This window comes from Egretta garzetta, unplaced genomic scaffold (assembly GCF_000687185.1).
Source record: "Egretta garzetta isolate BGI_Z169 unplaced genomic scaffold, ASM68718v1 scaffold50, whole genome shotgun sequence".
In the NCBI taxonomy this organism is placed as follows: Eukaryota; Metazoa; Chordata; class Aves; order Pelecaniformes; family Ardeidae; genus Egretta; species Egretta garzetta.
The window spans coordinates 2,104,769-2,130,139 of NW_009258613.1; positions in this window are offsets into that span (position 1 = coordinate 2,104,769).

Below are 25,371 nucleotides of genomic sequence, written 5' to 3' on the forward strand. Positions count from 1 at the left end.
TATAGCATGCACATAGTTCAAAGGATTTCCCCATCGTGTCCCAGCGGGGCCCATTACTAGTTGCCCATTTCTTCCAGTTATCATACATGAATATCATGTAACGGACTGGAGCTTCATTCTTAGAATCCCATAGTCTTGAATAAAGTTATAAGGTCACCAGAAGGGGCTGGTGTGTCTGCTTTTGAGTCAAGTCTTTCTGAAAGCAGCAACAAAGAGAGACTGAAAATGCCAGTACTACTCAGTTTGGAGAGAGGAAGGGATTTAATTGAAATTTATGACAACCTGAAGGTGTTGAATAGGATGAATAAGAGCTGTTGTTCACTAAATCCTAAAGTATTAGAACTCAGGGCATTCACTGATACTAGTTCTAGATTGCTTAAAAATTAACTATATAGAATAGAATAGAGTAGAATAGAATAGAACAGGATAGAATCACAGGTTCATTTAGGTTGGAAAAGACCTTTAAGATCATGAAGTCCAACCGTTAACCTAACCCTACCATCCCACCACTAAAACATAGAATCACAGAATGTTTTGGGTTGGAAGGGACCCCTAGAAGTCACCCAGTCCAACACCCCTGCAGTGAGCAGGGACACCGCTAACCAGATCAGATTGCTCAGAGCCCCATTCAACCTGGCCTTGAATGTTTCCAGGGATGGGGCCTCCACCACCTCTCTGGGCAACCTGTTCCAGTGTTTCACTACCCTCATTGTAAAGAATTTCTTCCTTATATCCAGTCTAAACCTACCCTGCTTCAGTTTAAAACCATTACCCCTTGTCCTGTCACAGCTGGCCCTACTAAAAGGATTGTCCCCATCTTTCCTATAGGCCCCCTTTAGGTACTGAAAGGCCGTAATCAGGTCTCCCCGCAGCCTTCTCTTCTCCAGGCTGAACAAGCCCAACTCCCTCAGCCTGTCCTCATAGCAGAGCTGCTCCAGCCCTCAGATCGTTTTTGTACCCCTCCTCTGGACCCGCTCCAACAGTTCCATGTCCTTCTTGTACTGAGGGCTCCAGAGGTGGATGCAGGACTCCAGGTAAGGTCTCACCAGAGCAGAGTAGAGGGACAGAATCACCTCCCTCGACCTGCTGGCCATGCTTCTCCTGATGCAGCCCAGGGTACAGTTGACCTTCTGGTCTGCCAGCGCACATTGCCGGCTCATGTCCAGCTTTTCATCCATCAGTACTCCCAAGTCCCTCTTGGCAGTGCTGATCCTTAAGCACCTTGTCTACCCATCTTTTAAATACCTCCAGGGATGGGGACTCCACCACTTCCCTGGGCAACGCGTTCTGATGCTTAAAAACCCTTTCATTGAAAACATTTTTCCTAATGTCTAACCTAAACCTGTCCTGGTGCAACTTGAGGCCATTTCCCCTCGTCTCATTGTCCATTACACAACATCCCCCTCACTACAGTCTTCTGTCAGGCAGTTGTAGAGGGCGATCAGGTCTCCCCTCAGCCTCCTCTTCTCCAAGCTAAACAACCCCAGCTCCGTCAGCCACTCTTCATAAGACTTGTGCTCCAGACCAGCTTCATTGCCCTTCTCTGGACATGTTCCAACAATGCAACATCTTTCTTGTAGTGAGGGACCCAACACTGAATGCAGCATTCAACGTGCAGCCTCACCAGTGCCCAGTACAGGGGCACAATCACTTCCCTAGTCCTGCTGGCCACACTATTCCTGATACAAGCCAGGATGCCATTGGCCTTCTTGGCCACCTGGGCACACTGCTGGCTCATATTCAGCCGGCTGTCAACCAGTACCCCCAGGTCTTTTTCCATCAGGCAGCTTTCCAGCTACTCTTCCCCAAGCCTGTAGCATTGCATGGGGTTGTTGTGTTCGAATGGCAGGACTCAGCACTTGACCTTGTTGAATCTCATACAGTTGTCCTCGGCCCATCTATCCAGCCTGTCCAGGTCCCTCTGCAGAGCCCTCCTCCCCTCCAGCAGATCGACACTCCCACCCAGTTTGGTGTCATCTGCAAACTTACTGAGTCTCTACTCAATCCCCTCGTCCAGGTCATTGATAAATATATTATACAAGACTGGCCCCAGAACTGAGCCCTGGGGGACACCGCTTGTGACTGGCTGCCAATTGGATTTAACTCCATTCACCACAACTCTCTGGGCTCAGCCATCAAGTCAGTTTTTGACCCAGGAAAGAGTATACCTGTCTAAGCCATGAGCCACCAGCTTCTCTTGGAGAATGCTGTGGGAAACTGTGTCAAAGGCCTTGCTGAAGTCCAGGTAGACAATATCCACAGCCTTTCCCTCATCCACTAGGTGGATCACCTGGTCATAGAAGGAAATCAGGTTGGTCAGGCAGAACCTGCCTTTCATGAACCCATGCTAGCCGAGCCTGATCCCCTGATTGTCCTCCATATGCCTGGTAAGCACACTCAGGATGTACTGTTCCATAATCTTCCCTGGTACCAAGGTCAGGCTGACAGGTCTGTAGTTCTCTGGATCCTCCTTCCAGCCCCTCTTGTAGATGGGCATCACATTTGCCAACCTCGAGTCATCTGGATCCCCCCCGTTAACCAGGACTGCTGATAAATGATGGAGAGTGGCTTGGCAAGCTCCTCTGCCAGCTCCTTCAGCACTCTTGGGTGGATCCGATCTGGGCCCATAGACTTGTGGATGTCCAGGTGGCATAACAGGCCATAAACTGCTGCCTCCTGGATTATGTGGGGTTTATTCCACTCTCTATCCCTGCCTTCCAGCTTGGGCAAATGAGTACCTTGGGGATAACTTATTGGGCTACTAAAGGCTCAGTCAGAAGGGACCTACAAGTATCATCTAGTCCAACTGCCTGACCACTTCAGGGCTGACCAAAAGTTAAAGCATGTTGTCAAGGGCATTGTCCAGATGCCTCTTAAACACTGACAGGCTTGGGACATTGACACTTCTCTAGGAAGCCTGTTCCAGTGCTTGACCACCTTGTCAGTAAATAGATGCTTCCTGAAATATGTTTAAAGGGTGGGCAGCAAAATTCTGGAATTGGTTGCTACATGAGGTTTTGGAGACAGCACATTCTAAGAGAGTTAACAAATTCATGAACAACATCCAAAACAAGTACTAAATGCAATCAACAGGGATGTACCCTCTAATCCTTAATCCACTGACTGTGAATACTTGGGGCTGGGGTAGCAGGTCGTGGCTGGGCCCATGTACTCACTCTAAATAACCTTTTCATTGCCATTGTTAATTCCTCACATACAGTTTTATAGGAAGCTTCATTTAGAGCTGATGAATTTAGTAACTCTCTTTGTGCCTTTATGTACTTCCCTAGTTGTCCAGGTAACAGCAGGTGAAGAATGGTCTGGTTAGCCTGGGCCATGATATTCAAGCATTGGTTGTTTTGCACCAAGTACAGCACCTCATTGCCAAGATCATCCAGAGACACTCATGAATCACTTCATAATGCTCAGAGCCTTGGAAGAAATTCTTATACTCAGAGTAGAGCTATATAAGTCATGTAGACATGAATAGCGTAAGACTCATTCCTATTCTCCTTTGACTACTTCTCACCTTTTTTCATTACACCAGTAACCAGCTTTTTCGTGCCCTCCATGGAAGCGTGCACAGCCATCTCCTTTTGTGCAGAACTTGGAAGCAGAGTACTGGCCTGGATGGACTATTGGTCCTTAGCACATGGTCTGACCCATGAGCACATTCTAAGTTCTTGTGACATTCAGCTTCTTTCATCCACCTGCAACTCATCTGCAGTTAATTTACAGGTTTCAGTTAGAGAGTGAATATGTCTTGACAAGGTGGTTTGGACATGAAATTGTACAGTACTTGCGTAGCTTAATTCCAGACTGAAAGGTCGAGATGGCAGCTTCTGAAAAAGAAATAGGGAATTAGTCACTTGTTACCTCCAAGAAATCCTGGGAAGATGACCACCCGAGACTGCCAGGCATAGGGGATAGGATTGGAAAATATGGCCCACAAGAAGACAATAAAGATCAATAGGACAGAGATTCCTGGGGGCTATTTTTTGTGGTGAGGGGTGCAATTCTTGGAGGTCTCATTTCTGCAAACCCCCGACTTTTAAGCAAGGCAGCAGGGGTCAACTCATAAATTCCCTGCAAGCTGACACAGTTCAGAACAAAGAAACACTATAATACTCAGCAGGATATAATGGAACCTTTTGGCTCAAAGCAAAGCGATTAACAATGTAACAAGCAATTATGCCTGATGCTCAGTTAACAGCAAAATAAACATGACAAAATATGACCACAACATTTTGAGTCAAAACCTCATAGAGAGTTACCATTTGCTCTTACATCTTCCCCTATGCAAATAGTGCATCGTTAGCAAAGTATTATCCATGTGTTTTCCACCACTGTGTAATCACATGGGAGGCAGTTAAAAAGATCAAAAAACTCTATTAACAACAGATAACCACAGAGCAAATATGATTAAAAGTAATTACAGAAGGAAGTCATCTGCTAATTCTTAATGTTTCTGAAGATTCAAAGAGGAGTTCTCAAAGTGATTCTCATTGTTGGAAACCAGGATGTTACTGCAGTGAGCTGATATGGCATTTTGGGTATCAAAGTGTGAGCTATTTTCCTGTGTGTGTTTTCTCCCAAAAATGCCTTCTATGCCTTTTCCCAAACTACATACTCACTTTTGACACAATTCAGAAGTGGGAAAAACCTTATCACAAAGTTACCAACCTTTTTTTTTTCTGCCTTCTGGCACCTGACAAAATTTCCAAGACCTCTTTCATTTCTAACTAGGACATCCTTTCATTTTCCAGACAACCTCTGGAAAAAAACTTCTGCCATTTTCTTCACCTTTCCATTCCCCACACATCCTCTCTATCATATCAACTAGACCTAGAGATGACCTTTCACTCCTTCCACTCTTCCCCTTCTCACTCCACCCTTTCTTACCTAACTTTTCACTTCAGACATCCTACCAACACTGCCCCTAATAGGCCTTCCCTTTCTGTTCTTCTTCAGTAGACAGATGAGCAGCTAATTTAGAATTAAAAGGAGATGGGTGTACATTTATCTGTAATGTGAAGGGGGTTGGAAATTTTCCTGAGAACAGAGCCTTCTAAACATGCATCTTCTATGTCTCTCCTCTTTTCTCCCTTGCCCAGACTTTGCTCGTCTTTTGCTGTTCCGTCTTCACAGGCACCAAAATGTGAATGGCCCCAGTATCTCAAAGCATTTACATACAAGTGCTTCTACAAATGGTTGTTTGATATTGCACAGTTTCCAACAGAGGATGAAGCTTCACTGTATCACATTGCTGCTGACACTAAGGATCACAACTGGAACCAATGGAAAAGTTCACTGAACCTCCCATGGTCTGAAACCAACATATTGTGCCCAGCTGTAATTGGCATACTTATTCAAAACTCATGTCTTACCTTCAGAAATCCACTGTACACACACAAAAACTGTCTTCTCTAAATTTATCTAATCCTTGCTATCCAACTCATTTGCTTTTTCTTCTCTATTCTTCAGATGCTGCTAAAAATTTCATTTCCAACTATTCTTGAATCACCAAAGTATTTCTGCTCCAGGCCTGAGATCTTGTCTCTGCTAAAGCCAACAGACTAGTGCTATCCCAGTGCTAGCAATGCCTTTATCAAGTCAGATTCCTAAATTTGTACTAGCACTCAGTAAATGATCTGTTTTTTTCAAAATTGTTTACATGCCCAACGAATCCAGCTCCATAGATGTAACTGATGCCTCTGAAAAAAATATGGCTAATTATGATGCTTCCCCAGAAACCAATGGTTAGGAATCTGCTTTGTTAAAAAGACAGTATGAAATCAGAACAATGCATGTCATGTTTAAGAATGTCCATGTAAGTAGGAGCATAACCCTAGGGAAGGAGTAACTGGTCCAGCATGAATTACCATCCTTTCATGACATATTGTTGAATGCTCTCCATCTAGTACTGATGTCAAGGTAAATGAAGAAACCCTGGACCTTTTCTTTTCCTTCTTAAAGAAAACATACAATGTCACTTTTTGCTTTTAAATTTTGTTAGATTTTTCTCTATCTTTGATTGACTCTCCAAATATCTTGTAAGATTCTCCTTGGATGTAATTCACTAACTTTGGAAAATGTTCTTAATTTCTGAGGTGCCAGCTTTGTTACATTACCTGATCTTTGCAGTCAGAGCTTTCTCTCTCTCCCAGCAACACTTAGGTGGCATTGTCTTCTCCACTTCAAAGGTGGGCAACAAGGTAGAATATATATATACTTCTCATAGTCACAAACAAAACATATTCCTAAGACAATACCATCTCCCAATGCTCATCCCAGTCTACTGGTAATTAGACAATCCTTGCTGCCTTTTAGTGGTACTGTTGCTATCACAGAACCTGCTTAAAAACCCAAGACTACAGGCCTTAATTTCTAAAGTGATGTGGGGGATAAGCGTCTCCAGGTCAGGACAATTATCAGGATCCTCCCTGATTAATTAGCAGATCTGTAATTTTGTCATATTCATTCTGTGCCATCAGAGCTCTTGATCTGCAGGGTGCTCTGGGAGAAAGTTTCTCTCTCATTAGAGAGTCACAAGGTTTGCTTTAGGTAGGCTGGGCTGTGCAAGAAGAGGTGCTTTACAGTCATAGATGATGTTCTTTATTAGGAGCTAATGAACTTGTACAAACAAAATTGCCTGTGCAGCTGGGTGAGGAAAGGCTGCCCATTGCTCATTTGGGGCATATTTACCAGGCTATTTCAGGCTCTGAATCAGGCCATTAACTTGATTGTGTCTCAGAGTACCTAAAATCTAAGTCTTTGTCCTCATATAACCAAACAAGAAGAGGGAGATGCTTCCAGAGGGTAATTCTAAGCGCTTGGTTTGGGTGCCTATAGCTAAGCAGAGTGAACCTTTCTCCCCTGGCAATACAGATTTTATGAAGTTTAGAAAAAGTCTCTGTAGATCTTGCCAAAGATGGACAGGAAGAAGCTCAGCCATCTGATATGGGGTAAGACCATACCTGTGTGCCCAAAACTTCTTGGAGAGGAGTGTCCTGCTCCATGTGGTGTGCATGGTACATAACTGGTTCCCATTACCAGAGGGCATGAGGATTACTGTAATTACAGAATAACAGAGTTGCTGAGGTGGGAAGAGATCTCTTGAGATCATCTAGTACAAGTCCCCTGCTCAAGAAGGGTCAGCTCATGTTAGCTTCCATTTTCTGTTTGATAACCAAGTTAGTACTAGTGTCCTTTGACTAAATCTAGTAGCACTAAACATAAAATCATACATTTGCAAGATCAGATTCTTAAAAACTGTGCGCTGTGTCCCAGGTAGTTTGTGGTCATTTTTAGGAAAGGGGAGGAAGTTTGTTGTTTTTTGGGTTTGGTTTTTTTTTTTTTGGGTATCAAACCTGTTAAATTTTTGAGCTACTCTTTAACAATTTGACTACTAATTTTGAATAAAACTTACAAGCACATAAGCTTTTGGACTAAAATTATGACAAATACTGCCTTGCTACTTAATTCCATCACTGCTTAATTCCCTACTTTAGCTTTCCACTGAAAGGCTGAAATTCCTTTCCAAGATGCTTTTAAGGTAGTTGCTCTTTTAAGTTTAGGAAAGACAGATTGCTACAGCCATCCTGATTAGTCTGTGGCTTTCTTTCCTATTTTTTCTTCACAAAGGTGAATATTGTTGGCTTTGCTTATATTTTCAATATTTTTTTTCTGAATACAACAAGATCTCACATTCACCATGCCACGCAGCTTGAGTAAGAAAAATGGAGCACTCCATTTCCATTCCTTCATGTGATGCACTTAGCCTGTATTTGTCTGAAAAGCTGTGAAGTGTGGGTGGTGAGAGACAGGAGACTTTTTAACGGAGGTGGTGGGGTTTTTTTATAAAAGCTTTTATTCTTGCTTAATTTGAACTAAGTGGAAGCTAATAGATCAGCCAAGCCTAAAGGATTCTATTGTTAAATAAAATATACAAAGCTTGAAGTTAATAACTATTTTTATAGCACATATTACTACTGAAAGAAATAATGGATCCTTTCAGCTCATTCCCTAACCTTTATTTTAGACACATGAATAAGATTCTTGATTTAAAAATAATGTTTAGCCTCCAACAAATTTCCTTCATGCCATTGGGAGCTGATAGGTGCTTAATATGTGGAATGAACAGGTGATTTATTCAGGTGCCTGAAACCATAATCCTGCAAAGATTTATGGTTTTAAAATCAGGTTTAAGACTTCACTATGCATTCCAGAGCCCAATTTTTACGTTCTTGTTTTCAGCATGTTGGCATTTTGATTAACCAATTGGGTTAACTTTCCTTTACTACGAGTTTGCAACATTTAATGCATATAAGATAGTCCATGATAAATAACTGCAATTTTATTAGCTGAATAGTTGGAAGGACATGACTGATAAGTAAGATGTCACATAAATCAGCGGCAAAAATGACCAACTTTGAAGGCCAAATATAACAAAGCCTTAAATCTCTCCATCTTCTATAGATTTATTTATAAATCAATATACAAATCAGAGCTGGGAAGTTAAATTCAGGAGTAATTAACTTTAGATCAAACTGTCTTCATACACTGTAAAATAGCCAGAACTTTGTGAAAATAATTAACTTGTATATTGTTTTGTATTCTACCACAGTATGGACTAGTTTGACAACAGCTCTGTTAATGTAAAAAGCGGGCATCTTGCTGTCATTTATATCAGAGTGGTGAAGTAACTCAGCAATCCAGTGTAACTGCATAATGAACACAGAAATATCAATGTTTTTCTGAAATGTTCAAGGGGAATGTTATCTGTTGTTCTGCTGGAAATCTTTCCCTCACTTCCAAATGTGTGTTTTTCTGAACATCACTAACAAAGCAGAAATTCTCGGTACAGAAATGAGTTTTTCTGAGTCTGTTCTCTTGCCTGTTGTTGATCTCTTTCCTTCACAACCCCCACTCTAAAAAATCAATGTCTAGCTGAATGCCTAAACTACACATTTGAAAGTTATTTTCTATTCTCCCTGTAAAGAAGGGATTTTATTTATTTATTTTTTACTTAATGTGAGATGTACAGGGGGAAATGGAAGTTTGTTACCTGCCAGCTTCTAGCTGCTTTAGTGCCAAAGTAAGATGGTTTAAATCAAATCACACGAAGTATGATTAGTATCTTTAAAAGGCAGGAAAGTTTTGTTGTCAGACAATGGAAAAATACTGAGATAAAGCATGCACAAAGCTAACTTTCCAGGTATTGTGAGTACCCAGAATTTCAAAAGAAGTAAAAGTGTTGATGAATATCTCTGAAAGTCAGCCCATTTGTGTCTTTCCTAACATCACACACAAAAGCTTGGGCAAAAGCAGATCTCCTGAATGCTATGTCTTCATTTTATTTTCTGGAATTAGCTTTATTCTGCAGTTGTTGAGCCATGTTACCATGGTTGGACCTGAAAAGTCCTAATTTCACTTTCTACTTGTTGTACTTCAAAATTAAATTTGAACTTTTTGTACACAGCAGCTCTTGCTGACAATGCTTCCTCAAAAATGCTTCCTCTTAGTAGTGTAATGCTGTTTTCTTAAACAAAGAAACAAAAAAATATCCCCACTAAACCCCAATAAAACCCAGCTCCAAGATTTTAAATGGCAGGATGTTTCCTAGCATAAAGGTCTCAACCTCTTTAGGAAGGAAATGCACATAGAGCAGTTTTATGCTTGCAGTATTCATAGGAACAAGTCAAGCTACTGTGAGTATCCCTCAGCCCTTATATAAATTGAATTCACAGAAAATATACTAAATTTGTATTATCTTAAATTTGTTGTTACTATTTCCTTTGTGCAGTTCATGAAGTGTTCTGACACAAAAAAACATTGCACTGCCAGCTGTAAGAGCACTCAGCACGGGGAATACATCCCAACGTAACAGAATATTGATAAGTGAGTGAATCCATGTAGAACAACACTTTATCTTTCTTCTCTCACTGCTGTTGTATCCTTCCAAGACCTAAGAGATGTCTGATAGATTCTGTGTCGACTCTAGAGTGAAAAGGGAAAAGCAGTCTAGGGTCTGTGTAAGTTGCAAATGCAACTCACTCAACTGGTGTATAGATACTCAAGACAGAGGCCATCAAATGCAGCAGGCAAAGAAATATGGTATCTTGGATTGGTATTTCTGCCAGGTTCCAGGGAATTAATCCTACCTATAGAGATGGTTCAAATTGGAACTCGAGGCAGCAAACTCACACAGTTTCCTTTCTAAGGAAACAGAAGTTTTGTTCTGAGACACATTTAATGAAACTTAATAATTTAGGATATCTCCCCAAAGCTGAACATCTGTTCACACACCAGGACTCGAAAGAACAGTGCTGCTCAGTGAAGCCTGCCATAATGCACATATGGATCTGGGATAGGCACCTTGGATGGCATATTTGTAATTCAGATTCTCATTAACAAATTTCTATTCTTTAAGTGAAAGATGAAGTAGGTGGAAGGGCTGCTTAACAGCAGTCTTATGGTATCTGTATTTGCTGTGTGTCCTCACTTGCACTTTCCGAGATATTTACCACATTAACAGTTAACAGGCACTCTGAATAAATTCCAGTGAACAGTGGGAATTTCTGGGAGGACTGACAAACTTCAGAGAGCATGACCCTTGAGCTTGGGTGATGGGGAATGTTGGGAGTTTTAAGTTTAAATAGTCACAGTTATTGTTAATTTCGTTTTCCAGAGAAGTAAAATCCTCTAAAAAGATTCACAAACTTCTGTGACTCATAAAGAAGTTTTTCCCTGTTGCATCATCCCAGTACTTGGATATAAGCACTTACATCCTCAGAGAGGCAATAAGTACATTTTATAGTTTGGAAAAATAGCATTGAATGTTCAAAATCAAAGCTGGCGACCTGCTTTCCCTATGCTGAAGACAAGACAACAAGAATATAGTAGTTCCCAATGTTAAAGTTAATTGCCACGGAGGAATTGTCTCTGGGTCAATAAAGGTGTAGGATAAAATACAGGATAAAAAAAGGATGATAGCATTACACAAGAGATGGAGGAGAAAAAAAAAAAAGAAATGTTTTAGTATTCAGAACAAAAGCCACACTCAGAGCACACCTTCCCCATGAGTTAACCCAACTTCTGAATAAAGTGACCTGTTGCATCAGAACGTCCTGAAGATCGTTCTGCCAAAACATGCTAGTGATCACGTGGATGGATTTGGGCTCATGGGACTGAGTTCACATCCTGGTAGTATAGGGCTGATGTCACTGGAATGCAAGATAAATATATTCACAACATTTTTCTCCATGACTGAGAATATAACATAGTATTGTGACAATTGTTACCCAAGCTTTACCTAGAATGTTGCAAAAGGTGATCTGCAGATACATGAAATGTAATGAGTATACCTTCTTGAAACACTGTTTGATAATTTTTAAGTTCATTGATCTTACAGCACAGTAAATTAAATTTCCTAGCTTTGTATGACAAACCTTAGCCCACTGCAGAAGCCTCAAATGCCTACTGAAGGCCACATTTTCAAAAGCTTCAAATAGTACTGGGTATCTTTATTGCTAAAGGAAGACGAATACAAGGTGAGGCATTGAGAAATAAAAGCAATCCAGTCCAACGAATGCTTTTTAAAAGACACTCCTGAAGAGTGAAGGGAGGGATGGTGGGAAGTCACAGATTATTGTACCTATTCTATTTCTTATGTTGCTACAGTACTTGGTACAAATTTTTGTCACAAATGAAACAACTATCTTAGCAGGTTATTGCTCAATTCAAATTGCTGACATATTCTTCTCCTGGCTGCAGTATCTGTCACTGGCAATTAAATGGAGAACACTAGAAGTCCTCATTTTTGCACCAGTTGAAGCAGGAAAAGAGAAAGGGTCTGTAAGTGGGCAGTAATCTCCTTTTAACAGTTAGTGTTGCAGAGCTCCTGTCATTATATTTCCTCAGATGGAGATGAATTATTTTATCCTTCAAGCCTCAAGATTGTTACAGTTGAAAAATGGATAACAGTATTACATGCACTCTTTGCTTAAACAGTCTCTAGGAACACTGAGAGACTCAAATATCTGTTTAAAAAATGGAATGACACTTAAAAAAATGTATACTTTTAAAAAAAATGCTGGCTGTCCCAGGAAATGTAAGTGGTGGTTTGGCTCTCTTTGTGTTCCCCATGAAGCATACACATGTAAGAAATTTCAGTCTCTACCACAAGACGTATACGCCATCACTAGGCTTGCCTTCACTTGTGCATTATTTAGAGATAATATCTTATTGAAATAATTAATCCATTCCTTTTTTCTGTTTACATGCTGATATATATACAGGTGAGCTGTGCAAATTCTCCAGTTCTCCAGCTGCACTAACAATTACTTTAGATTCTGGTGAATATTTGTCTTTGTAAAAAATAAAATATTTTTTTCTCAAAACTTTGTTCATTTGTTTTTACACCAAATTTTGGTCATTTGTGGTGAAAATATTAATTTTGAGACATTTAGTTTAATATTCAAATAATATTTTCATACTTTCTATATTTTGGTCTAAATTATTGGATTTAATTATTAATGCTTCATTTTCTTTGCAAAGAATAGCAAGTCAGCTTCAAAACGTGTTTAGAAATGAAAGACTATAAATCACATTCTTAGCCTGTATGCTGCTTATATCTCTACCCAGACTATACAAGTTAACCACACTATGAGCATGTCATGTCACCCAAAATTAAACACCGAATTTGAGCTGAATTTACTACTAGTTTTGGTTGCTTTCAAACTCTGTTTTTCAGCACCTAGATTATTCATTGAAAAAAATATACCATGTAGTCTGTTACTCTAATGTAATAGGATGTGAAATTCAGCCTGGGTAAAACAATGCATTTCCTTTTTCCTTCTCTTCTTTCCGCTGGCAAGTCTTGCTCTGGGGTATCCCAGGAATGCTGCTGCAGGACATCTTTAGCCTTTTACCAGCTGAATGATAATTGTTTCCTATCTATCTCAGCCTTGAGTTCCATGCAACCCTCCACCTCCCCCATGCCCTGGATTGAAGCTCTGAGCTTCCTGTGAGGTCTCTGCCACAAGCTCCCCAAGGGCCTCTTCTGCCACCATATGTATGTAATCACAAACTGAAAACTTTTCTGCTTCTTAAAACACAGGGCTGTCATGTGAGATAACTATCTACTGATATCAGCTTTGCATCCCTCTTCTCATTTTTTTAATTGTCCTTTTATGCTTTTTTTTTTTTTTTTTTTTTTGTCACACACATTAGTATTAACGTAATGAAGGATCAGCATTAAGTATATCAGGCAAAGATTCCACCTCTGGAACTTAACAGCATGCCAGGCCTTCTCCGTATTAAGAAACATGCACCAATACATAACCAAAATCAGCTTAACTGCCCAACTGTAAATCAGGGGAAGCTACTTAAGCTACACTGGTAGGCAGAATCTAAATAATTTTAAGTATTTGCAGTGCAAGGACCTAGGAGCTCTAAGAGCTCTGAATCATAAGCAGCACTGTCTTACTTGGACAAACTCAAGGAACCCTGGTTGTCTTCAAGGGCCTTCTGGAGCCTTGCATCCTATTGCAAGGATGGTTTTGTTGCTCATGAAGCAGTTGCAGATCCACTGTGGTTAACAGTCTGATGTTGGAAAGTGGACAGAAAAAATAAAATTAAACTGGTAATAACTTAAGCTAAAAAAAATGCTGAAATAAAAACTGTGATGGTTCATTTGCTTCAAGGAAAGTTGAAACATGTTGCGATGAGGGTGGAGCCCCATAGGAGTGTGTCCCCTACCTGGAGTGGGACGTCTGTGTGTGAGCCATGCCAAAATAAGCACTATTTTTTTTAGAAAACAGAAGATATTTTGTTTTCATACAGTAATTAAAATCAACTATCCCAAATGGCCTAACAGAATGAAACTAATTTAGAGCCTGGCAAAAAAAGTGCATGTTTTTAATTTATAAAAGTACCTGTTGTTTCTTTTTTTTCTACCATTTCTTTTCTCCATTAAGTGATATCTCAAGATATTATTATTATTAATAGTAATATTAATGCAATATTAATAATCTTTACCACCATTTTTGCCATTGAATGAAGTAGCAGTAGTATGCTTCCAGCTTTTAAATGTGAGTCACTGTAACGCAGCCAATCTAGGTAAAGCTATGACCCATTCATTCCAATAAACCTAGAATAAATTAAAAGAAAAAGTCTAATCTACAGAATATGAACTCCTAATTTAAACTCATGCTAAGAATGTTACATTAAGTATCCCCCAAATCTAGGAACATTTCAGGATTTCATCTTGAAAAAAAAGAATGTATTTGTGAGGACATCATTGTCCCCAGAAAATGGAGCTGACAGAGTTAAACCCTGATCAACACACACTGCCTTTGTGAGAGACCTCTGACAAGTCAGGCTGAGCCAGACTTCACATCAACCCAGCTTCCATTTCTTCTTTATTCAAATTCTTGTAACCCGGAGTAAGAGGGTTGTGGACTTTTTTTGTTTGGTTTTGCTTGTTTCCCCTACAAAATGTGTGCCTCTCAATTAAGATCTTATATGCGATTCACATTTTAAAACATGCTCAGCACTCCCACTGTGACTCTTACTAAGAAAAAATTTCACTGAAAGTAGGCAAAATAATGAATTACCCATCAACTGCAGTGCAATTTGTGTTGCAAATGTAACCTTAAGTATATTTACACTTCCATCCTTTTTACAACATGATTTCATTAAGCATTTGGGTGTTTCTTTTTATTGTTTAAAGTGCTAGACATGCATTTTTTGTGGTTTAACCCCCTCCCTCCTCCTCCTCAACCCAAGGGAAAAGCAACTTTGCATATGTTTTTCCTCTCTTTATATTTATGTCAACATTTTCCTTTAACAACTTTGAAGACATATGCTTTTTTTGGAATTATTTCCATCAGTACAGCTGAGTGATGACATGAGTCATGAGCGTTGGTAACAAACAAGATTCATGTGTATAGATATTGCTTCCCATTGATAACAGTGATGGAATTATGCAGTGAAGGCAAATGAGATCCACGGGCAAATTTCGATTTTGAATAAGTCGACTTATTTATAAACCAGTTGACATCCTTAACTGGCTAGTTGTTTGGTGTACAAATAGATTTGGCTGCTTTTCTTCAGGAGGAGTTGTTCAATCAGTGGATGTTGCTTCCAGCTATGTGACAGGAACTTTGACTTTCCATAAGTTTAGGTTTCCTTGTAAATTGGAAACCGAGGGAAAAGTCCAAATTTTTGCCAAGCTACAGGCAATCACTGTCCTCTGTGATATACCAAGTGTAGGGACTTCTTTATTCTGCTCTGGGTTTGCCATATTGACATAAAATTAATAGTGCTGGTAATAGCACTGCTAATTCAAAATATTGTGGGCAACAAGTATCTCCTGTTAAAATGATGTTCCCAGTTAAAGAGGACATTAATTAATATGAACTGCCAATATTTGAAAAGGGATTTTTTTTATATATATAATTTGATTCAGTCCTCTGAAGGAGCACATTCCCACTTGAAGAGCATTAACTCCAAGTTTGTTGTCACTAAACTAATCTTTGCTTATCTTCTATTTAGCAGAAGGAATTCCTCTCCCAGTTGGAACTGCCAGGTTTTTCTTAGAAACCCTCCTTGCAGAGGAGATTCTGAAAGCCTAAATTCCACAGAGTGTTTTGTCTTGCTAATGACTTTGGAGCACAATTGGGTGCCCAACTGTGCATCTTTGTACTTCGGCTGGTTTGGGACTGATTTGTCCACAGGGGGAAAGTAGACAGCTACAATTATGTCTGAGGGAATCCTCCCACAGAGCGTGTGGGGGACATGAGGACTGCTGCTCTGGAAGACTGTGTTTTCTCTGCAAAAGGCAATAGCTAAAGAAGGGGGTTAACAATGGGATGAAAGGTTTTCTCTGAAGTCATTAAACTGTGAGGAAATGGTGAGGGTCATGAATTGTTACATAAAAGGAATTAATGAGCATGAGGTGGGAGGTAAAAGTATTAATGGGTTGCTGACACCTAAGTTATAAAGCAGTCAAGCTCCCAGACTGGGAAAGAGCGTCTGCATTTTCATAGCAGGTTTGTATTTTCATGATCAGATGGTTGCATATCAGTGCTTTCAAGTATTTCATATTAGCTTTAACCAACCATAGAGTGGTAACTGTTCATATCTGTAAAGCCTGCAAAAATGTAAACCAACCTAATCACACTGTGCAGTGTTCACATATCTGTCTGTAAATGTCTGTCCCTATTGACTTCCTCAGGAAAAGAAAGGTCACAGGAACACCCTGAACCAGAAATGCCCTTGTATTGGGATTAGGGGTACAAAGCAGAAACTTCAGTGAGTCCGCTGAGACAGCTGGTGAGGAAGAGAGGGAGCACAAGTAAATAGGGGTGATACTATAGACTTAAAATGCAAAACTGGAGAATAATGTGTATCTATAGCACCCACCACACCCTAGGTCATCCAAGAAACTTGTAGTTTATCTTCATGGGGATGTGAAGATACAGGGAACAAGCTGGCTCCACAGCTGCTGGGAACCCCTGTCCTGCTAAAACTGCTTGTCCTGATGATAAAGCTCAGAACTGGCAGAAAGCTCCTGAAGTGTGTTGAGTGGAAAGTCCTGGTCAGTGTGGGAGACAGGACCCTGCCCTGAATGGATTATTTGGGGGCAGCAGCCAGGGGAAGTCCGAACTAGTAGGGCTGTTCTGTTCTCCTCACTTCCAGGGGAAGCGCTGGAGCAGAGCCCCTCAGGTACTGAGCAGGTACTAGCAGAACTCAATATCTCCATCCTTTTTCCTGTCCATCATTTTAAATCTGATCTCCAAATTCATGGCCTGCCTACAGTAATTTTTAAACTCCCTTGATTCCTTGATAACCATCAGAAAAATACCCAGGATATATATAATCTGCCACTAAGCAGATGCAGAAATGACTACATTTTGATAGTACCAGTTGGGATACATCACAGGCATTGATGATTTTCCTAGTACTTGCTAATTTGTTACTGTCAAGTATCAGTGCTGGAATACGTTCATTTTCACAGAAGACTCCACTTAGCTGCAGGCTAACAAAGCTGTTGAATAAAGACCATATTTATTATTGTGACTTGAAATAAGATTAGTGGGGCAGGACATTTATTTTAATTTCTTCCAGGTGGCATAAAGAGTTGGGTTTTGTTTTGGTTTGGTTCTGGGTTTTTTTTCCTCCTCTCTAATTTAAGAAGAGTTTGTGGTTTAGGAGTTAAAGACCTAATTAAGCTGCATGTCAAAACAACAAAATACCAACACAAGTGATTCCTTCTGACAAAACAGCCTTTCATATCAGGCTTCAGCCTCGTCTAAGCATCAAATGGCAGGTCTTCTGAGGAACAGCTTGTCTTAAAAACAGTTCAGCACTGACAACTCTAGCCCTTCAACATAGCACCAATCTGCTTCTTCACATGCTATTAATACTAGCATGTATAGCTAATAAAAATCATGGTGAGAAACTTGCAACTATTTTCACTGGTGTGTATGCTGTAACACATTGTGTACGAGAGATGCAGTCAGTCAGGGGGTTTAAAAATACAGTGTGCAATGTCTGAACGATAGCTGTGGCAAATGCTGGCATAGAAGAGGATGATTAAGAAGTTCTGTGCAGTATTTTTAACTGTCTTAAGAAACTTGTCATTTGGAAATGGAGAGACAAAGATGTTTTTTCTAACTTAGGTCTCCTGAGGACTTTTCATGTTGGTCATCTTCTGAACTGCCTGCAGTGAAAACCGGGTAAACCATGTGGTAGACAATCAGAACAGCCATGTGCTAAGTGCTAGAGACAGGTATGATTATCCAGAATGCTTATGATGAAGCATTGTGTCCTGGTTTCAGCTGGGGTTAGAGCGAGCAGCTGTGTTGTGCTTAGTTACCGGCTGGGGTTAAACCATGACACATTGAAAATGTAATATTGTCCTGGAATACTACAGAAAGTCTCACAAAACAAGGGCTATATTGGAAGCGCACCAAAAGGATTTATATACAATTGGAATTGGAAAGAGTAAAAAATAAACTAATAAAATATGATTGGGCCTGGAATGTGTTCTGTCAAACTTGTGTGTGACAACATAGTGAACGAGGGAATGAAGGAAGTGTCGTCCAGAGCACTTTCTCCAGGATGTGAGGCTGGAGTTATGGGACAGCTGTATAGATATGTTGTAGAGAGCACTGGGTGTGAGAACTCATTCCACCACTTCACACGAGTCAAGTGGAGGATCATAGGGTTATGGCAGGCAAGTGGTGCAATAAATTCTTAGCTTCAAGCTTTTGCACTACAATAATTTACTTCTTTCATTTAGACTGGGCTTTAGATACTGCTCTTCAGAAAATACAAAATATTCCTTTCTCATTTTGTGGAATAAATAAAGCTTTTAATTGACGGTTATCTTGCACATCTTGACGCTTGATGGGCTGAAGGGATATTAGTATCTAAAAGCCATATGATTGATTTGATATGTTTTGAAAGTTTTTCTTGCCATTTTCTATACATTAATTTAACAGATGACCTGAAGAACATTTTCAATTTCTATTTAAATGAATCCTTGAAGTTTTATCACATCCTAAGAAGCCTACCAACTCATTTAAGCAAAACATTATAGTCTCTGCTTAAAAATAGATAATTCATAAAATGCGCTGTTTCTTTAATTTATATGTATCTGGTTATTTGTAGTCATTATTTGTATCTTTTTACTTAATTCTTTTAAGGAACCAGTGTATATAGCAAAAGTCTTTTTGTCTCTTCCTTAATGATAGGTGTCAACAGCTGGATTGTTCAGTTTCTTCAGAGCAATTAGCATTCATTATATACCTTCCTAAAGGAGTGCTATATCTAAAAATAAAGATGTTATTCTTCATTTACCAAAGCACTGGGCCAAAGCTTATATTTTTTGCTTAGAGACTTCTAGTTAACTTGCTGTGAGGAATGGCATGGTGCAAAGAATGTAAAAGGTGGAGGAAGATGATAAATTGGAGCAAATTTCCCGAAGTGCAGGAAGATGTTGCACAAAAGCATTAAATAAGATATTTTTAAAGCCAAAGAATATACTCTGTGTAAAATGCTGGAAGTAAACTTTGATGAAAAACAGATTTTCGCTCTATAAGACTCTATGTACAAAAGTGAGAAGTTTATTTAAGACTGTCTACTTGGCTAGGATTTGTGCAAAGGAGAGATTGACAATGAATGGTACTGAAATACGGTTGAATGACAACTTTTGTACTGGGTATGCAATATACAGGAAGGGTGAATTGGGACTCACAGAATTACAAAAAGTGCTAGGACACATTTTCTTACAGAAAGAAGGACCATAAAATGGAATAAAACTGGATATGGAACCCAAGTCATAGTTAAGCAGCTGTAAATGGCTTGCTATTAAGTTCCATAGCTGCAAAGTTATCAGGTGCCTGAGGTTGAAGGGCATCACAGAAATAGTTATAGCTAGCCTTCATGGTGACTTGTGCAGTAAATTATTAAAATAGTCAATGAAAAAAGGCTTATAGAACATTTTGTCAACACCTCAAGCAATTGTTAATTCCAGAAGACAAAATGTGGTGGCCCTTAGCAATATACTAAAGTTGATTCAAATGTATAGAATCATAGAATCACTTTGGTTGGGAAAGACCTTTAAGATCATCGAGTCCAACCTTTAACCTAACCCTGCCATCCCAACACTAAACCATGTCCCTAAGCACCTCATCTACCCATCTTTTAAATACCTCCAGGGATGGGGACTTGACCACCTCCCTGGGCAGCCCATTCCAGAGCCTGACAACCCTTTTGGTGAAGAAGTTTTTCCTAATGTCCAGCCTAAACCTGCCATGGCGCAACTTCAAACCATTCCACCTCATCCTATCATCCGTTTACCATGTAAATTAACTTACTGCACATTTGGAAAACAGAATGTAAGTTAATTCAAGATCTTTTAAAGAATGATGATGCTAAAATTAGGCAGAAGGCATTAATATGTCTTATTGCATCTAAATTAGGTCAACTGCATCATCTGAAATACAGAACAGTGTAAGAATCCACCTTCAGTTGAGTCCCTAAGTGCAACATAAAGCTCTTTCTATGCAGTAAGATACCCAGCATTCAGCCTTGACACATTCTGAGTTTTCTTAACAGTGCTTCCTAAGTAGGGTTTGTACTCCCCTTACATTCCTGAAATGCTATGTGGGAGCAGGGAGAGTTCTGGTTACCTTCACAGTCAATTTTATTCATGCAAGAATTAATTTATCTCAGTATCGGATTTTTGTTCTTTTTTTATTTTTCATTCCAATGATTCTCCTCACATTTTAAGGTATCACTGTATTTTTTTCTTGCTGCCTTTTTTTTCTATCCCTTGATTATTTCCCTTCTTATTCATCGGAAGTGATGACTGTTTAGAAACAAAGATTTCTTTTTTTCTTTGGTATCAGTTTCATGCTCTTCAACACTGACCTCATCTGAGTTTTTTTTTTTTTAATCAGTGAGTAGGAGAAAATTTGAAAGGCCTAGTTCCCAGGGAAAAAGAAAATCATCCGGGGTCAAACACCTACTCTTTCCTTCAGAAATATCCCTCTATGTTTTTGATTATAGGATGTTTAGAACTGGTACATAACACAGTCAAATCAAGGTCAAATATTGCTATAATGAACTGAATTGCTCAGTGCGAGATTTTAAATCATGCTTCAGTTTCATTCTACTCTCTTTTACCTCTTAGCTTAATATATATTACCTTTTTTTCCCTGTTTCTTCACCAGGAAACTGTTAACTTGGTTTCAGTAGCACTCCTTGGTGTCTTCATTGTAGAGGTGCATTTCAGGAAGCTACTGCTTCCATTTTCTCTGCTCCCTTTCCCCCTTTTTTTAAAGCTTCTTCAGTTTCCTTTGCTCCCAAGGACTGGGAGATGCTGGACAGAGTGCTGACCTGAGGATACACCTCTATGCATGAATACATTTGTTGTTATGACATTAATTCCATGATCAAGAAATGCTTTGGCTACCATAATTAATTTCTTACATAAAGTGAAGCAGGTGTTTTCTACTTTCTTGTAATATCTGCAAATTAATTTTCTATGAAATGCAAATATCTTAAAATAAACACTCTAGGGGTCCTTTTCTTTGCTGGAAACTCTTGATTTGATGCCAGCTTTGCTGTCTTCTGACCCCACTTCCTTTACACCAATGGCTGCTTGCAGAGCTTCAGCTGGCATCTTAGAAACTTGGGAACTCTTTTGTGCAGGTCTGTGGAATGAGGCTTACACATAGGCAATGGAATTTAAAATGTGCTTATTTCATTGCTTTGGCCATTGTTCAATCGTTCCTGTTCATGTACACTAGAAATACTTTCTCAACTTTTCTTCTATTTGGAGCTTAATAGAACTCAGGTGGATATGATCATGCAGTGCCTGATGCTGGTAGGAAATTTTCTTTTTGACTTTTATTCTTACCAAGGAGACAACTATGGCCATTCTTGAGACAAGAGACTAGGAACAAGGTTGGTTAAGAATATGGAGTACTTTCATCATAGGTCCTTTCAGTTTTGTCTTGTTGATTCCATAAATACATGTCTGTGTGTATTTATTTATGTGTACATATAGGTGCATATATATATATTTGTAGAATGAATATATGTATGTTTACATTCTACATATAGTTTATATTTTGGCAAACAGAATTTAGTAATTTCTAGAAGAGTGGCTAACTTTTGCCTGGGGAGAAAGTGTTAGAGACCCATGAATTCAGACCTGATACTACTAGATACTGTTTTAAATTAAGCTGAAGGATCATTTTTGTGATCTTGGACAAGACAATGATAGGTGCTTACAGTCATAGGTGATTACGTAAAACAGTATAATCTCTGCATGATATGACTATGGGCACTAATCATAGATCCTAAATAGGCTTTTAGAAATTAGTAGGAAAAATGAGTTTGCAACACATCAATAGCTGAACAACAATCTTCTAAAACACTGGTTGCCTCTACCAAGACGACTTCCATTACAGAGAGTCCAGAAGTTTATGTGGAGACATCAGTCTGTGTAACAAGCATCTGATGAGGTGAATGGGAGCTTTTCCCAGCTTTAACAGACTTTGGCTGGATCTCAGCTCCAGCCAGTTTGACAATCATCTCTAGGTGGACATACATGCCTTTATATTAGATACCTCACATTTAAAAATTTGGGTACTGTTCTCAGAACCACAGTGGTTTACACAAGAATCAGAGGAATGAATCAAATTTCAAAGGGTTGATAGGTGAAAATGTGAGAAGTCCACATTTATAACCAAATCTGTTTCACCTCCCTCAAATCCTGTGCAAAAGTACTGTAAAACTATTTATTCTTTACTGGTTGCCACCACAATACAAGAAGTCAATACTGTGCTCATGAAGTCCAAAAATTCCAACAAGTGTAGGTAAAATGACATCTCTTGTCTTTCTCTGAGATGCTGGAGATGAGAAAGGACTGAAAAGATGTGTTTTCTGCTGCCTCGTTTTTTTGGAAATCAACGTGAAAGTCACGATGTTTCCTCTGCAAAGTGATCCAACTCAAGGCAGTGCGGAAAGAAAGCAATAGACAGAGAAGCCTAAGGCAGAAATTTCTGTAGTCAAGCTATTACAGAGGTCTAAAGAGACAGTGAGAAGGAGGACAGTGGAGGGATGACAGAGGGATGAAATGCCAGAAGTGCTGTCTCTGCCTGAGCCCTTTGGCTACCACCATTGACAGAACCACAAAGAGACTGATTAATTTGTGATGAGACAAAACCTTTCTCCTTGTCCACAGGGAGAACCATACTTTTTTTTTAAAGTTAGATGGTGGGTGGGTCTCCATAAATGAAACCTTTGCTTTCCCCATTCTTTACAGAATCTGCATGGTAGTTACACAGGTGTAGTTTGGTTTTCTTTCATGTTTCGACAGTGTTTGTGTAAAAAAAATGCATCATGAAATGAGCACTGGCTAGTGTTTATTTATGGACCTACAGCATCTTGTTTTATGAAACATCGTTTTGTGTGATCCATGTTATATCAGAAATGTTGTGGGTTGGTTATTTTTTCTAATATGCCTCTGTCCTTATCTTGACATTAAAGCTCTGCCATTAGGACTTTGTACAGAACAAACAGACATCTTTACCTCTCCTCACAGTAATTCATTCAATTTAGGTTTAGTAATTTAGTACAACCACCTCCAAGCAATTCAAAGTCATAGGACAAGCTCCCAGAGCCCTGACTGTACTCTGTCTTGCGAGAGCCTTAACAACTTTAAATTTCTTTTATTTACTCTCTGTCTTTTGAATCTTTTGCATTCATTTTCTCAAGCCTTTCCCTATTCAAGCCTGTTCTTCCAGGATAAATGATCATTTTTCCACTTCCTTTCTCCTTCCTCTCTTTTAACACCTTGCTTTCCATCTTTAGTTCTTTTGGGGTGGAAGAAAAAGCGCTGTTGTTTGTGTATTGGGGAAGCCCAGGGCACAGTCAGACTCCACATAAGAAAGGGACGAGGCTGCAACAGGGGATATTAATTTTTGTGCTGCATAGAATCATAAAATCATAGGATCATTTAGGTTGGAAAGGACCTTTAAGATCGAGTCCAACTGTTAACACTGCCAAGTCCACCACTAACCCATGTCCCTAAGCGCCACATCTACACATCTTTTAAATGCCTCCAAAACAACCCCGTTTCCCTCAGCTGCTCCTCATAAGACTTGTGCACCTATCAGCGTACAGTTCTGCATGGAAACCTGGAATTTCCCAGAGGCATGAGAACAGAATAAAATTTTCTTCACAAACTAACCCAGTGTGAGGAGTGAAAAGCCACTTGTGAAACAAGGCATGTCTTACAGAAGTATATTCTGGGGTGGGTTTTTTGGTAAAAACAAGCCTTAAGGTAAACTCCAGCAGAATTTTATTGAGTATTCTGTCATTTTTTTTTGTTTTTAAACTGAGATAAATTGAATGTATTTTGGTTAAGATAACAGAAATGCCTACTGGTATCATACATACATTGTTACCCTATCTGTCAGGAAAATAAATATTAAAATTCCATCACTTACATGGGATATATCAAACTATTGCAGGTAATTGTTACTAGATTGATGAGCTGTGTAATACAATCAATTATTATAGAATAAACATACTATAAATAACTGTTCCAAAGGAGTACACCAGCAGGGCAGAAGCTGCTTGTGTTTACTCCTGTTGGTTGCATTGAAGCTCTTGCATGCGTCCCCTTCTCTGAAAGCTTGTTTCATGTCCCTGCATCAATAAAACCCTGGGCTAACTTCACAGAAGTTGGCCTTAAGGTTACTGGTCTTCATTCACAGCGCAGAAAGTCTCCCCTGGGAACAGGTAGACATTTCAAATAGCAACACAGCTCACATTCTCAAACACTTTAGTCCCACTTTTAAGTGGGACTTTGACGTTCAGCTTTTTAAAAGCTCTCAGAAGTATTTTTTACTCATTATCACCTCAGCTGGATGAACTTTATACTTGCCTTTCAGAAAAATGTTCACACACATGAAGAATCTAGCTTCCCTATTGCTTTTATTTAACATATAACAGATTATTTTCCTGGCAAATAAGATTCAAAAGGGAGTGAATAAAATTTCAAGCTAATTTCTGCAATTTTACCACACATTCTTGCCCTTGCTGGATATATGCACGTCTATGTTCCAGCACAGTAGCAGCAAATAGTGTGTTTCATGCAAGTGCCTGGCGTTATTAATTTTGGTTCACCTCAGAGTGCAGAAAGTCTTCTCCGGGAAGAGGTAGCAATTTGAAACAGTGACAAGGGCCCACATATTCTCAGCCACAATCTGATCAGCTGGAGGTGAGAACAGCCAATTTCTGACTGAGACAGAAAATCTTTCCAATTATCTCATACATTATTTTATTATTGGAAATGAAGGGAGAGGGGAGAGTTGATATGATACAAGAGTGTCTTTGTTTTGCAGCTTCTGTGAAATTTTATCTCAAATGCCCTGCCATCAGTTTTAGACGAGAAAAAATTTCTAAAGGAGCAGTAATTCTGAAAGAAGTTGCAAACTGAACTTCTCTTTAGGCTATACTAGAACTACATGTCTCAGACAGCAAACAGGTTTTCAAGAACCAAGAAAACAGGGAACTGTGCACTATGTGAGACATGGCAGTTTAAGTGATTAAACCATTCACAGGCTAAAAGTGTTGAGAAATAGGTGAAAGCAGAAGAATTTCTACTTTTTCTTCACTGTCTTCTGTTTCTGTCTCTAGACTCCACAGACTCATCCACCCATTCACACACCATTTTCATGTTTGCCCTCCATGGACAGAGTTTATTAATATGTTGTATATATAAGGAAGCGCCATTTATCACATCTGGACATGAAAAGGACTGCTACAATGCAGGGCTCC